This window comes from Odontesthes bonariensis, chromosome 17 (assembly GCF_027942865.1).
Source record: "Odontesthes bonariensis isolate fOdoBon6 chromosome 17, fOdoBon6.hap1, whole genome shotgun sequence".
In the NCBI taxonomy this organism is placed as follows: domain Eukaryota; kingdom Metazoa; phylum Chordata; class Actinopteri; order Atheriniformes; family Atherinopsidae; genus Odontesthes; species Odontesthes bonariensis.
The window spans coordinates 25,844,538-25,859,740 of NC_134522.1; the positions used below are offsets into that span (position 1 = coordinate 25,844,538).

At 40.2% G+C, this 15,203-nt stretch overlaps 1 pseudogene; it reads right to left on the reverse strand.

Moving 5' to 3' along the window:
- Positions 1-15,084: 15,084 nt before the first annotated feature.
- On the reverse strand, positions 15,085-15,203 carry LOC142366928 (5S ribosomal RNA; annotated as a pseudogene).

Genomic DNA, 15,203 nt, shown 5'->3' on the forward strand with positions numbered 1-15,203 from the left:
TAATGGCAAAAATCCTCTGTTGTGATTAAATTAGCACCATGGTTAGCCCATTTTTCTTTGACTAATAAAGCCTAAATAAAACAATAGGCTACTGTCATTTCCTCCTTTTAAGATGTTGACCAAGGAACTGTTGCTACAGCTAACATTAGCGCTCAGGCTGCTGGTAGCTCCCTTCATATTTGCTGCACAGCCAGGTAAATAAATAGTGATTAAAGTATGTCAACGTTGTGAATTAGTTGTGAAAAGCAAAGAGAACCTTTCTTAACAGTTACATACCCATATTTCAGGCAGACAAGGCATTTGATAGTCTGGTGTAAATACAAAATATTTAAACAAATAAATTCTAAGATGATGAGTTTCAGCATTGTCAAGTTGCTTGCTGATATTATATATAATCAATCTAGTTTTTCATTCATATTATCTGTAGAGAGACAAAACACTAAACTCAAAGTTTATTCTATTCCCAGGGATCTCATATTGTATGAAGTTGTAATGATCCTGAAAACGTGTTTAAAATACTCGTTTCCTCATAGAAAACTGGGTCAAAAATCAATTAAGGAATTGATAAAGAACCAGAAGAATAAGAGGCACCTATAATGGCACTGGCATGAATTTAATCTTATCATTTCCGAAACCTTCTGCCACTAAATATGATTTTAACTACTGTTGTACTCCCACACCAGATTTTGTCACACAGCTGCTGGTCTGTTTTTTAAAATTTCTTTGAGGAGTTGAAGTTGAGGGTGAAAAACCCCTCCGGTGAAGTTACCTTCTGTTTGTGTGATAATAGCGAGACTGATGATTAGTATGTTGTTGGTTAGTAAGACAATAAATACATTAATCACTTAGCATGAACAGATGTGAATACATCTGCTCAGACAGCTAAGGGACCCGTGTTCCAGTATTTCGCAACACTATATAATCCTATATATCACATATACAAGGCAATTCAGAGGAGGTCATAAAAAAAGGGAGAGATTGATATGAACTAGTTAATTCTGTTTTAAAACATTGACTGAAAAAAAATCAATGAGTAATCTTAATGAGTAAACTTTAAGTGTGATGTTTCAGTTGGGTGTTTGTAATTTATGCACAATACAATTGGAACTTAACTGAGGTGAAAGTTAAATGTGGTAGTAACATTAGCACTCCATTGCCTCGACACTGCAGCTAATTGTGCATCCATCCTTTAGAAATGATTTATTACAAAGTATAATATCAAAGAAGAACAATTGCTTGTGTTTATGTTGAGACAATGTGTTAGATTATAGGTAACTGATTTGCTTTCCAATTATACCAACAATATGCAGCTGCTTATATTGAAGATCATAGTATGAAGCTGATTCGTTCAGATTTGTTGTGTGTTATAGATAATCAACTAAATGGTTAAAACAGTACAACAGTTCAATGTATAGCCTAATTATTATAACCAAATTCCCAATAATTAGTATTAGATTGGTTACCTAACACACACAGCTCTATCTGAGTTTGAGAAACAAATGCGGGCATCTCTGTGTTTTAACAACACAGCTTAGTAACAGCTTGACCAAACAAGCTATTCAATCATATTAGATATTTTTAAGGGTCATTTGTGTAACATTATCAATTGAACCAGATGTGCGATTGGATGATAAAGAAACACATTGTAAAGGGCTTTGTTGAACATAGCCAACATATGTTGCTTTGGACCATTTACTCTTCAATTGAGGCCTTAGTTTAAATGTGATGCAGGTGCAAGTACAGGGCTATTTTTTTACTTGTTCGTTTCTGTCCACTTTGCTTGATTCATCTTCAGCAAATTACTTTAGGTTATGTCCACCACATACAAGCCATATTCCAAAAAAGGTGGGACTCTGGAAATTTTAAACAAAGAGATCGCAGTGATTTACAAATCTCATAAACTTATATTTCATTACCAATAGAATAGATCACATGTTGAAAGTGAGACATTTCACTATTTCATGGAAAACATTAGCTCATTTTGAATTTGATGGCAGCAACATTTCTCAAAAAATGGGGTGGAGCAATAAAAGGCTGGAAAGAAACAGCTGTAGGAACATGATGCAACTTGTTAGGTCTATTGGCAACAGGTCCATCAAAGAAAAAATGCAAAGGACCCAAGAACACTTACAAAAATCATTTTCTGTGAACGCAGTTCACCCCGCCATCCACACATACAGGTTAAAGCTCTATTCTGCAGAGAAGAGGTTATTTATGAACGATCCAGAAACACAGCTGTGTTCTTAGGACCAAAGCTCATTTAGAATGGGACAACATTCTCCTCCCAAAGGTACGTCGACTGGTCTCAGTTCTCAAACGTTTATGGACTGTTGGGAGTGGATGCTGCACAGTTGTAAACATGTAGCTGTCCCAACTGTTTTGAGAGGTGTTGTTTCTGTTGTATTGAGAATGCACTGAGAATATAATTGCATTCTGTTTTTATCAACATTTCACCCATCATACCAAGTTTTTTTTTAAATTTGTTTGTTATTTGAAAACTCCCCCAACAAACAAGTCATATTTCAAACCCTGGTCTGTAACTACTCTTTAAAATAACTTTGCTAATTGCTCCTTTGGTTGTGGGAAGTTTTCCAAATATTGCATGACCCATAACTTTCTTAAAGGCAAATTAAATGGGAAAATCATTTAATTTGTGTTGTGAAAATAACAAGGCTCTCTCCTTTTGCATCTCACTAACGAATGGAATAATTAGGTCTCTCAGGCTACTGTTGAATGAACATCAACATTAAACCATTTCTCATCTTGACTTCCTCTACCCAAACAGCCTCATTGATTTGTCCATTTCCACACATCCTTGCTGTATGTCTGTATATTGTTAAAATATTGTATTGTCAGAAACAGCCAGAGAGTTGCTAAGCGGGCAGGGGTCTTTGGGGGTTTATGCTTCATGCCTCGTTTTGGACACTGTGATGGCCAGATAAATTTGCAATTACACCAAGAGGCTTCCTTCAAAGGCTCAAACCTGCTACAGCTTCATTTGGCAGCTTTGTTTAGTGCTTTTCTTCCTGCCAGTATCTTGTTACAGTTCTAGCCTCCAGTGAAAACATGAGCTGGTGCTGCAGTGCACTGGCACCACTGCATGCAAGGCCTTTTGTATTCAGCTTCATCTTCAAAGGGTTCTTATTGCTGTTGGAAAGTCAGGTAACAAGTTGGTATTTTGATAACATGCCCTACACCAAAAGGGCGAAGCAAAAATATGTTTCCCATCATGAACTGTACACAACACCCAACCTTAAGGATTAATAGACAGTTTCTCAAGTGAGTTACAAGCTTTGGAAAAAATATAAATCCTCCAACAAAGAGAAAAGTCCTGCGCCAGCACCAGACCAGCGATTTCTTCTCCTGCCTGGGGTTGAACGGAGGTTGATTTTACTCTATATCGCCACCTCCTGGCCAGAAAAACTGCTGGTCCGGCGCTATCAGTTAGCCTGCTAATTCTGCAGTAAAACTCAGCTATGCTGCGTATAAGCTTTGGTTAGGACATGCCAGTAGGATTATTTCTGCAGACTCTTATGGTATGTATAGGTGTTTTTTGTATGCAATACACTTCAAAATGACATAAAAATCGCACATTGTGCCTTTAATAGGAGAGTTTCACTTGACGTCACTTCCGTATTTTTCTACCCAGGTGGTGGGCAGCCTGAGCTGGAGCCCATTGAAAACACTGTGTTTTGTCTGCCACTTTTTGCCCAAAATACCTCAGTTTTGTGCCGTTTTTGGATGTAGCAATCGGTCTAACCGAGAGAGGGGAAAGGTTTACTATCGGGTACTGAATGTAATCGCCCATAGAGGTGAGAAATGGAAAAAAACTCACAGAACAAAAAAAGTGGATCGTTAACCTACGTTTACAGACTGGAGGGGCTGAATTTGCAAATGCTCGTGTCTGCGGTGACCACTTTTCAAAGGTATGTGGGAAATCTAACAGTTTTGTAGTAGTGCAGTAAAGTATTATGGTGCTAAATGCCAATCAACATTAATGTAATACGGGCTCGGTTTGGGCTTTGTTTTGAAGGCTGCCCCAGCGCGCTGCTGGCTACTGAGTCAGTGGACTGGGCTCCGACGGTCAAGCTGGGTTACCAAAACACAGAGCTAAGACACCGTCATCGGTGTTTCATGCGATCTCTGAGAGTGGTTGATCTAAACAAAACAAATTTGTCACGTCGTCACAATCTTCACGTTTCAGTAGTATCCACGAAGTGCTTAAGTGCTAACAGCGCACATTAGCTCCCAGGTTCTTGACAACAGAATCGCTAGCTCTCTCTTGTGCATTAGGCTAACAAAGACACAATGTCAGCATTTGGATATATGGATCTCGGCATTTTATCAAAACATGAATGGCAACATTCACAGCTCGGCATTCAACATGTTAAGCAGCTGGTCATGAACTGTGTTAAATTTTCATTTTAACACCCCCTTTTTGTTTTTAAAAAATCCCGGGGGAAAAACCCCCTGACCCCCGTTAAAAATTATTTTCATGTCTGGGCTACAGCCCCGAATGTTTGCTCAAGCTACAGACGCCCCTGAGTTAGACCATATCTCTTGGCTAAACGCCTGGACCAAGACAGTGGCCTTGAACAGGCGCTCTTAAAAGTAGGGACTTTCTCTCCAGAGGAGAGAGGGTTTTTCATCTGGCTAATTGACACATACTCTCCCGGAAGATGCATCTTTTCTGTAAATTTGAGACGGACCTGACGACAGAAATAAAGATTTCTTTGTTCGACTAAGTCCGTGTCAGCAGACTTCTTCACCACTCATTTCTACATCGGCTCGGCGACCTTCCCTCATATTCACTACACAGATTTAATGCCGTTACCAAAGAAGTGACAAGCTTCTCCTTCTCTGGGTGTGCCATGTAAAGATGGGCTGATTTCATGTCTGTCTGTCACATTGGCCTACTTGGTTACCAACAACCCCTTCTCATTACCAGGGAGTCAAAAACCATTGTTGTGTCAAAGCCCCAAACAGAGTACCACTGATGGAAACTTCCATTATACTGTAGGTGAAGGATTCCACTAGAAAAGGGCAGACTCCATTAAGTCTGGTTTACTCTCTGAGGGAGTGTTGTACACCAAAATGCATCGGATTTTTATCCGCCAATGCCCCTGAATGTAATTTGACAATGTCAGGAAGATAAGGGCATTTTAAATTCTTTTAAAAGACAAGGTCTTGGGAGTGTTTTTGACATTCCAGTCTGCATGGCTACCAGCTAACGCTTCTCATTTACACGGCATCGGCTGAGTGATACACCGCTAACACACAAACACTGGAATCATTCTTGTGAAGTGTCCTCGAGAAGTGGTTGGAGAAGCTAAAGAGAGGCACAAAATGCGTTTAAATGAAACTAATGTCTTTTATTTTACGAATGTTTTTACTACCTGAGTGTGTTGAGCCAACACAATTTTTCATCTTAGTCTGAGCACGAAAACTAATTGGTTATGTTTAGGAACCAAAACTACATGATTAGATTTAGGAAATGATTGTGTTTAGGTTTAAATTACACCTTTTCAAAAATGCTAATCCAGCATATTTGATGCTGGTGTAGAAATACACAGTTTTGCTATGTTTACCCAGTTCATTGAGAACTCACACGACAGTTTGTCAGCGTAAAAAAATATTTGGGAAATGGAAGAAATGGAATGTTTTCCTCTGACACAGTTACTTGCATGTAATATAATGTTATCAATATACCCTACATTGCTGGCCATGGAAGTCTGCTGGAGCTATGCTGATCTATTCTTTCAAAAAATAATTCAAATTTTATCACTGTGCTGTGGGTTGCGGTGGTGGTGGTGACACAAAACCAGAGCCGGGTTCTGAAAACAGTCAGGAGAGAGATAATTATAAACTTTATCAAACTAAAGTAAAGGCGCTGAAGAGGCGAGGAGAAATCTATAGTCGCTTAGTCCAAATAAACTTGGCATGAACTTAAATCCAAATGGAGCATAACAAAACTTGACAGAGGGGTGACTACACAACAAAACAAAGATGAGGGGGGAAGAAAACATGAGAAATGCTGTAAAATTGGAAAAATAAAACTGAAACTTTCAGATGACCAATATTAACTTTAGGATGACCAAGAACATAACAAAACCCAAAGATCATGGCAAGTTGAAGTATACTGATTTTAAAAGTATTGGTATCAGCCTGCAGTATTTTCCAAATGGAAAAAATGTATGCATCTGGCTTTGGAATTGTTAGTGGTATTATCTGATCGGTAATGCTTTTAATGAGGCTCTTCACTCTTCCTCGCAAACTCCTAATGTGTGTGGCATTTAAGAATCTACGTTTCAAATTAGATAAGATTATGCATCTTTTATTTGAATGTGCTGGGCTAAAATGTACCATTTACTGTGGAATCCCCTGAAGTGAACAGCTAAACCAGCTTCTGTATGCCATCATTTTAATAATTGTTAGTCAGTGAAGCTTCAAAAATTAAATCAGTACAACCACCGAAAAATCATAAATGATTTAATTCAACTGTCAGAAACAAGCAATACTGTGCAGCCTTTTTGATGGATTTATTAAAGCTTTTTGGGTTTGTGCTTAATCAGATATTTATCACTGTTTGACTGTAATCTTGCTGGTTTGAAAATAATATCCCCAATTAGAAAAAAGTTTGATGAGATTTGAAAATCTCATATCATTGAAATAAACTATTATTTTATTCAGAATACATCATAGGGGACTAATCAAATGTTGAAAGTCAAATGTACTATTTGATGAAAAATATGAATTTATCTTCAATTTGATTGCAGCAACATGCCTCAAAACTGTTGGAACAGGACCGTGTAGCACGTTTCCAGAACCATAAGCATCAATGCATCCCCATACCATCAGAGATAAAGGCTTTTGAATTGTGGCAGATGGTTCCTTTTCCGAGTATGGTGTCCATGATTTACTAGATGAATTTAGAATTTCAATCAAATTTCAATTTTTTCATTCTTGTTTTACTTCACCTTAGTCCTTTTTTAAATGAGATTTGTCCCAAAGCAGCTGACAGATCTTTGGGTCATGTTTACATTAGGGATGTCCCGATCAGGTTGTTGCCCCCGAGTCCGAGTCATTTGATTTTGAGTATCTGCCGATACCAAGTTCCGATCCGATACTTCTACAGTCCATTAAAAAAAATGAAGAATGGTGAAGAAACAGATCCAGGATGTCCCTGATTTTTTTATTTTCTTCACTTATTTTATCATTTAACACTTATAAACAGAGCACCTCTGTGAGGTAGCTTGAACAAAAAAAGTAATCAAGTAATAAACAAATTCTATATCTTACCCTCCTCCTCTGGTTTCACAGAAGGAAATGTACGTTTTCCTTGATAAAAACCAACATCTCCACTTTGTTTGAGCCTGCTCTGTTCTCATCAAGGATGTTAGCGATGTCCTTCCTAATCAACCGCTCACCCCGCCTTAGCGGACCCGTTGCTGCCTCCAGGCAGATCTGCACATTGTACACGTTCTTTTCAAACCTCGGCTTCAGCTGCACTCGGAGTTGGGCAGCGACACGCCCCGCCCCCAAACAATGTACTGTGAAACAGCGGAAGCGCTGCACACTCTAGGCGGATCCGCACCATTCTTTGTTACACTGTCATTGGAAGTTGGAAAGTAACAGCGAAACGTCTCCTTCGGCAGATCGTACACTGTAAGTAAACTGTTAAAACTGTTAATATGTGCTTGTTTATGCAGATGGAAAGCGGATGAATCTGTCTCTATGATTTAACTTTTAACTTTGTAATATAGCATAGCGATATTACGGAGCCCCTAAAGGGATATGGAGGGATTTTTTTTTTGCGAAATCTCGCAAAAGTATTGCGGGATCTCGCAAAAAGTATTGCGAGATCTCGCAAAAGTTTTTTTCCCACGTTAGTGAACCGGAAGTAAAACAGACACAGCGATGGAGGAGCCTACCCATCATCCGTAGACTTATGTCAAAGCCGTGTCTACGTGCAAGAACGGATTTGATGTCTTTATATGTTAGGCCAATACTAAAATAGAAATCAATAAACTTCTCCCACGGATGATGGGTAGGCTCCTCCAATATAACATACCATAGCGATATAGCATATATAGCATATAGCATAGCGAGCGTGGTTAGCTAGCTCACATAGCATATTGCCGGTAGGTAATGTAGATTTGAGTTAACCCTGGTAGTTTTGGTCACTATATCATTCACTCATCACTCATTCATCTAAGTTGACTATACACAGGTTATTTTTGTTAGTCTTAAACAGCATTCCTATATTTAGAAATTCTATGTCTGAAGTATATGATAGATTGTCTATTTTGGAGTGCATCACTATGTGTATCCTGTCACATTACAAATTGTGATTATGATGGCGGATGATGATAACTTAATGGAAAATCTCCTTTTGTGATTACAGATTCTGTCAGAAAAAATCCTGTCGCTTGTGCTTCCACTGAACATGTCTGCAAGCATGCCATCCGGTGGTTCAACTTGGCAGCAGAAAGGGGAACCTCAAGGAGATGCAGTACAAACGAGGTTCACCCTGCTGACGATGTCTAAGCACAGCACATCACTTATGCCAGTTCTTTTTTATTTTATTTATTTTTTTCATTTAAATGAGTATGTGAGTATTCATAAATAAATTTATGAATTTCCATCACATTTTTTCATGTTTTTTTGTGTCTGTTATCTTATTAGCCACTTGTAGTGATGTGTTGGTCAATCTCTTTTAAAGGTCCACTAAGTTAAATAAACAAAATTTAACAGTGATCTAGTTGTGTTTTCATATGTCCAGATAGATACCTTACATTTCTGATAGTGATTTTTACGAAAATGTACTAATATCTGGAAAACGGTATTTCATCCGTTATCAGGTCCAAAAGCTCCACCCTTCAAAAAAATAAACGCGCGGGGTTACCAAGGTTACTTATGATGACGTACATTTCAGAATAACAAAGCACGGCAGGTAGCAAGTAATTTGAGTTGGTAGTCCGTATAGTAGATCGTAGGTTATTACAAAAGACAGTTTTCGTTTACAGTTTTCGTCGCTAGTATCTAAACAGGCCACCAAACTGGGTCCCGGCGAGCCCGAAACACCGCTGGAAGCGGCCGCCACGGGAGGATCGGTGCCGTAATCTCTCGGCGGGACGCCGGCTGCAGGCGCTCCGCAGCCGTTTCAGCTGATGACAACGTTCATAAACGAAATGAGATGGTTTATAGAGAGCCAACACTACTCCGTTTATTGACACTGTTTCAACATGTATTTATTTCCCTTCCCGATATATGAGCGATATTGACACGACATTGAAATGTGGTTGTAGCCTACCAATTGATGTGCCCCAAACGAGCGCCAACTCCTCCCGCAGCCTCCCCGTCCATATCCACCTGTTCCCCAGCCTCCTGCGCTGGTGGTTCAAATAAATACGGTTGGACACCTTGTGGAATAAACGGTTCATCTTCACTGCTGGAACTGCTGTCGTCCATTGTATTGAGCTCAATCCAGAGATACTGAATTATACGTCAGTATTTCGATCAGTATCAATCACAACAGCGCGTTGTTCAGGTAGGCGCACAGGCTAGTTCTGCGCTGTCTTCTGAAATGTACGTCATGACCTGTTGTCCAATCAGAAAGACGTATTTTATAACTTCACTAAAAATTACGATTTTGACAAGTACAACTTTCTCACTTTACTCAAAGTTTGAGTTTGTGTATTTTAGGTAACAATAGACGTATAAGGAACTTTAATTTTGTTAATTTAGTGGACCTTTAAGTGAACTCAATTCCACTTAATTGGTTGTATCCAACCAATCATATGATCACAAGGATCATACTATAATGTCCCATATATCTCCAGGGAGGTTGGTGGAGGTTACTGTCCTGGTATGGAGGATGAGGGAGGCAGGGAGAGCAGTACACAGGGCACTTTGAATTGTCCTGTGTATGAATTGTGCTCTATAAATAAAATTGCCTTGCCTTGCCTTGCCTTACAGAACAATGGATAGCAGATGAGATGAAGTACTCAGAGAGAACCCATGCATGTACAGGGAGAACATGCAAACCACATACAGAAAGACCCCTGGCTGGATTCTAACACCTGCAACAGTGCTACCAGCTGCACCACTGTGCAACCTCAAAACTGTAAATTTACTCGTAATAATAACCCAATTTTAGGTCTTTTGCAGCTTCACAATAAATCATTTTCAGGTGTATAAGGCTAAACTGGTGGGATTTTTATGGAGTCATTTCTAGTTGGTAAGCACGTTTTTATCTGTGTCTACTTTTGTTAATAAATTCATAAAAAATAAAGGTTCTGGACCAAATGAGTCCACCTCCGTTATAAGTATCATAAACGGATCCGGGCCGGATGACGTGTTCTATGAATGGATCCAAAACGGATCCGGGCCGGATGATGTGATCTATGAACGGATCCGGGCCGGATGTAGCACTTAATGTGTGGATCCGGATAGGGTCCGGGGCGGATCCGTCATCTGGATCTGTTCCGGATCCGTTGCGGTTTGCAAGTGGACTCCGATCCGGGTCCGTTTTGTGGATCCGTTCCTGAGTCTACCCTAAATCCGGAATGGATTCGTCCCGGAGTCCGTTAGTCCGGAGTGGATAGCTTTTAATACAACTCTGAATGAATGTGTTTTAAAACCAGTGTTAGTCAAGTTACTTGGAAATAGTAATTGGTTACTGATTACCTCTTCAAGAAAGTAATCCAGTTACTTTACTGATTACTTATTTTCCAAATTAATTAGTTACTTTACTGATTACTTTACTTAGTTACTTTTCAAAAACATGATGCACAACCTTAATACGCTATAAAGCAATAAACCTTTCAGCCTAATTCTTTTCTTTCTGCATATTCCATCATATAAAATTGACATAATAGTAAGCTATCATTATTATTATTTATAAGCTATTATCATTTGCAGAAGGTATCCTGCAAATTACTTTCTCTGCGGTAGCTTGACACCGCGGTAGCTTGACACCGCTTTTGGTTTTTTCTACGATGCGTCAGAATGATTCAGTCTACAGTGGAAATGGGGAACATGTCCTCGACAATATAGCCAGCGACGAGCTTCTTCAGTTCAGCCGCACTAAGTCCTATCGCTCTTAAGTCTATTTTCACCTGTTCAGCAGGAGAGGGGCCGTCGGAGGTTTGCCCGGTGGAATTGGATGTGGTAGCTGCAGCGGTCATGTCAGTGGGGGGATCCGGGGATTTCTCAATGAGTTTCACATTCCTGTGCCGGCTTGCCGGATGCTCGCTCAGATTTGAGGCGGAATTTTTCGCTGTAGATAAACATTTTCTTCCCACGCAGAGTGTACAGCGGACGCTAATGTTTTTGTCACTTTTTATCGAATCAAACTAATGTCGGTAAACTAAAGTAACTAAAGTAATGTCGGTACTTCCAAGCATTAAACGCTGCATGGTCCTGCTCTCTCCCGCTCCATGTTATCTCTTGTTGATCTACACACGCAGTGACGTCGCACCGCTCATACGTGATTGTCACGAGACATTCTCACAAACAAAATCACAGTTTAGTAACGCAGTCTGTTTGCGGGAAAGTAACAGTAATCTAATTACTGCTTTTGCCATTATAATCCCTTACTTTACTCGTTATTTGAAAAAGTAATCGGATTACTGCCCATCACTGTTTAAAACTGTGAAGCTCAAGATTATGAGCTGATGTCACCCACAGCTTCACAATGCACTGAATACCATTTACCACAGACCCAGATGTTCATTCTTAACTTTAAAACTAGCACTCACTATTGCTCACTGTGTCTGTGCTGTATGTTCCTTTTGTCCAATGTAGACTCAACATTTGCACATTTTCTTTAACAAAACTAATCTTTCTCTGCTTATCCATCCCAAACTGCTGTACTGGCACGATGGAGCGATGGTTAGCACTGTCACCTCACAGAGAGAGGGTTCCTGGTTCTAATCCCAGCTGGGGAGTTTGCATGTCCACCCTGTATATGCGAGGGTTCTCTCTAGGAACTCTGGTTTCCTACCACCACCCAAAAATTTGGTGACTCTTAAATGAGTGTGAGTGTAGTTGGATTGCCGACCTGTCCAGGGTGTACCCTGCCTCTCGCCAGATGACAGCTGGTATAGGATAATTTGAATATGGACTACCCCACAATAGAAAGCTTACATAGAAAGTGAAGAATCAAGCAGCTTTAAAGGAGCCATGGCATGAAATTTTCACTTTTTAAGGTTGTTTAACATTAATATGAGTTCCTCTAGCCTGCCTGCGGTCCCCCAGTGGCTAAAAATGGCAACAGACCTAAACCATGCAATGGAAATTATTCTCGGCCTTTGGTAATGTGACCATGCAAATGGCCTAATCGGGAAAGCTGCCTCTTATGACGTGGGCGCCTCTTATGACGTGGAGGTTGTTTCCCCCCAGAGCTAATAAACTGCCTTTCCCCACCCACAGCTCTTTGGCCAGCTCATTGCTCTGTACATGGATGTCCATTCGTCCCTCACTTGGGGAAGGATCTCACTCCCGAGAGTAAGTAATTTAACGCTCTATAATTGTGTTGCTTTCCTGTATGTACAGTATAATTACATAGCTTGTTACCACAAGAAAGGGTTTGTATCGTTAGCTATGCAGCCAATAGCATCTGCAAGCACTTATCTCTGCCAACTGGGCTGTTGGAGGTGTTTGCATGCCCATGAGATGGTTAGCTCGCTCATTTTAGACCAAAACCCCCAACTTCAAGCTTCCTGAAGAACAATGAATCCGCAAATTCAGTGCATTTCATCAGGATAATGATTCATTCATGGTTCCAGCGCTAGCGCTACGTGCATCTTTACAAACCAGAGCAATCAGATGAGAATGTCAAAATCCTCACTCCTGCTTTCCCCTTCACGCCGCCTTTTTTGTCGTCTCGCTGTGTCTTGTGTAGCACTTGCTTGATGTTTGACTGTGTTAGGAGAGTTGTTCACTAACTAGTTCGTCATATTGTCAAATTAAGCTCATTTCAACAGGTTTCGCTAGTTTTACAGCATAGGGTTGCCGTGCCATCTACGTGCCATAGCGATTCACAAAACATTTGCGCATGGTACCACGGGCGTAAGTAAGGCCACATCCCCACCCTCCGCTTTGCCCCGCCTTTCTCCTCCTAATTTGCATTTAAAGCTGCAGAACCTAAACAGCTCATTCTGAGGATCCTAAGGAAAGCTTGTTTTTGGGACTGGTTGTAATTCTGCACCAAGGCAGAATTTTGGGGAAAAAAAACTCAGATACAGTATAAGGGGACCACTAAAGCCTATAAAAATATATAAAAGCCTCCATTTATTTTCATGCCATGGAACCTTTAAGATGGAAATGTGCAGTAAAGTGCCACATAATCAGATACAAGTGCGACAGCATGTGTCTGAGACAGATGAGATCTTTTTACTTTCCATCTCCTAATACATTTTAGAATAGGGAGTTCAAAATGAAGAACATAACACATTAACAGTCAGGCATCATTTTCAGTACACAGCCTTCGTTGTTTATGCCTTTCATAGAACTCTATCAGCTGAGATTCTCACCACTAAAAATTTTACGCTCCAACTTCAAATGAGACGTGCTGAGTTTCATTCTTCTCAGATCTCATATCACTGCTCACAAACAATATTTCCACTGCCTGTAACACACAGGGATGTTTTGTTGTAGAACGGCTTGATAATATTGCCCACCGCAGGGAGAGAACTCGAAAATGGGACAATATCAGTGTGACGGCCAGAAAAGTACCATCAGTATCTGTTATAATTCCTCCCAAGGGTGCGAAGTGTAAAGTGTAATGAAGTGAGCTGAAGGAGAAACAGTCCCATTTTTTAAAATGTACTTACTTGGGACTGAATCTGTGGTTTAACAGCATTAGTCATGGTTCAGAACCAAAATATGTCATAAACAGTAAACTGTTTTAGAAGTTTGAAGACCATTAAAATGGTCCTCACAGGTTCATGCTGCTTTGCTGTTTTTTGTTGTTTTTTTAAAAAAAAGAAAAAATCATTTAATCTTGGTTAAAGCATTTAATCTTGGCATCTTCATACGTAACTAACCAGCTGATTTTATAAATGTGTGTTTCTTTGAGCCAAATAGACGGAATAGACAGCCATTGTGATGGCACCCAGAGATTCTTCCACTACCTCTGAGACGCCATTTTGCCGTCACCATCTTTCTTTTTCGGAGCCACACATAACTACATTCAGAGAAGTAGGTGGAGCCAGGTACTGATACTTAAAACCTGATTGGAAACACAAATATTTGATGCTAAGTATTAATTTAATTGTATAATTATTTTAAAAAGGACTATTTACACACTGATCAGGAGTAAATCTGTGGGTTTGTGCTTAAAGGGATAGTTCACCTCTTGACATGAAGCTGAATGACATCCCATACTAGCAATGTCGTGCATTAACATTGACTTACCCCCTGCTGCATCCTGTGAGCCGAGTTCTAGCCTCGTTTTGGTGTTATTTGGCTGGGGTCAAAAAAATAAAGCGTTTTGCTTCTGAAAACAATATGCGTTCAAAAGAGTAATACATTTGCATCACAAAATCGTTGTCCAGGAAAAAGTCAGACCTCACAATCGCTTGGCGCTATTTTCTCTCCCTTCATATCACTGCGCGCTGCCACCTGCCGACAGCCACGCCTGTTTCACGGTGTTTACTGCTCGGAAGCAGGGGATTGCTTGGTCTGACTTTTTCCTGGAACTTTTTTTTTCCTGGAGCCAACTAGTCGGACTACCTTCGTCAATGCCAAAACGAGGCCGGAACTCGGCTCACAGTACGCAGTAGGGGGTAAGTCAATGTTCATGCACGATATTGCTAGTATGGGATGTCATACAGCTTCAGGTCAAAAGAGGCAAACTATCCCTTTAAATTACATTGCTGACAATAACTACATTTGATTTATTTGAATCCCTTTGTGAACTAAAAAGTTATTTTTAAAGGTTCACTGTGTGTCATTACTGAACAATCTCCTGATCTGTAATCACTGTGTTTAGATAGCATCCATTCATCCATTGCTATATCTGCTTCCTCAATTTCAGGCTTGTGTGGGGGCTCACATTGGGCTAGAGCAGGGTCGCCAAGCCTACGGCACCTGGTATTCCCAGGTGGTCTCCCATCCAAGTGCAAACCAGGCCCAGCCCCTCTTCGCTTTCAAGATCAGATGAGATCAGATTTACTGGGGGTGGTGTGGCCGTAAAC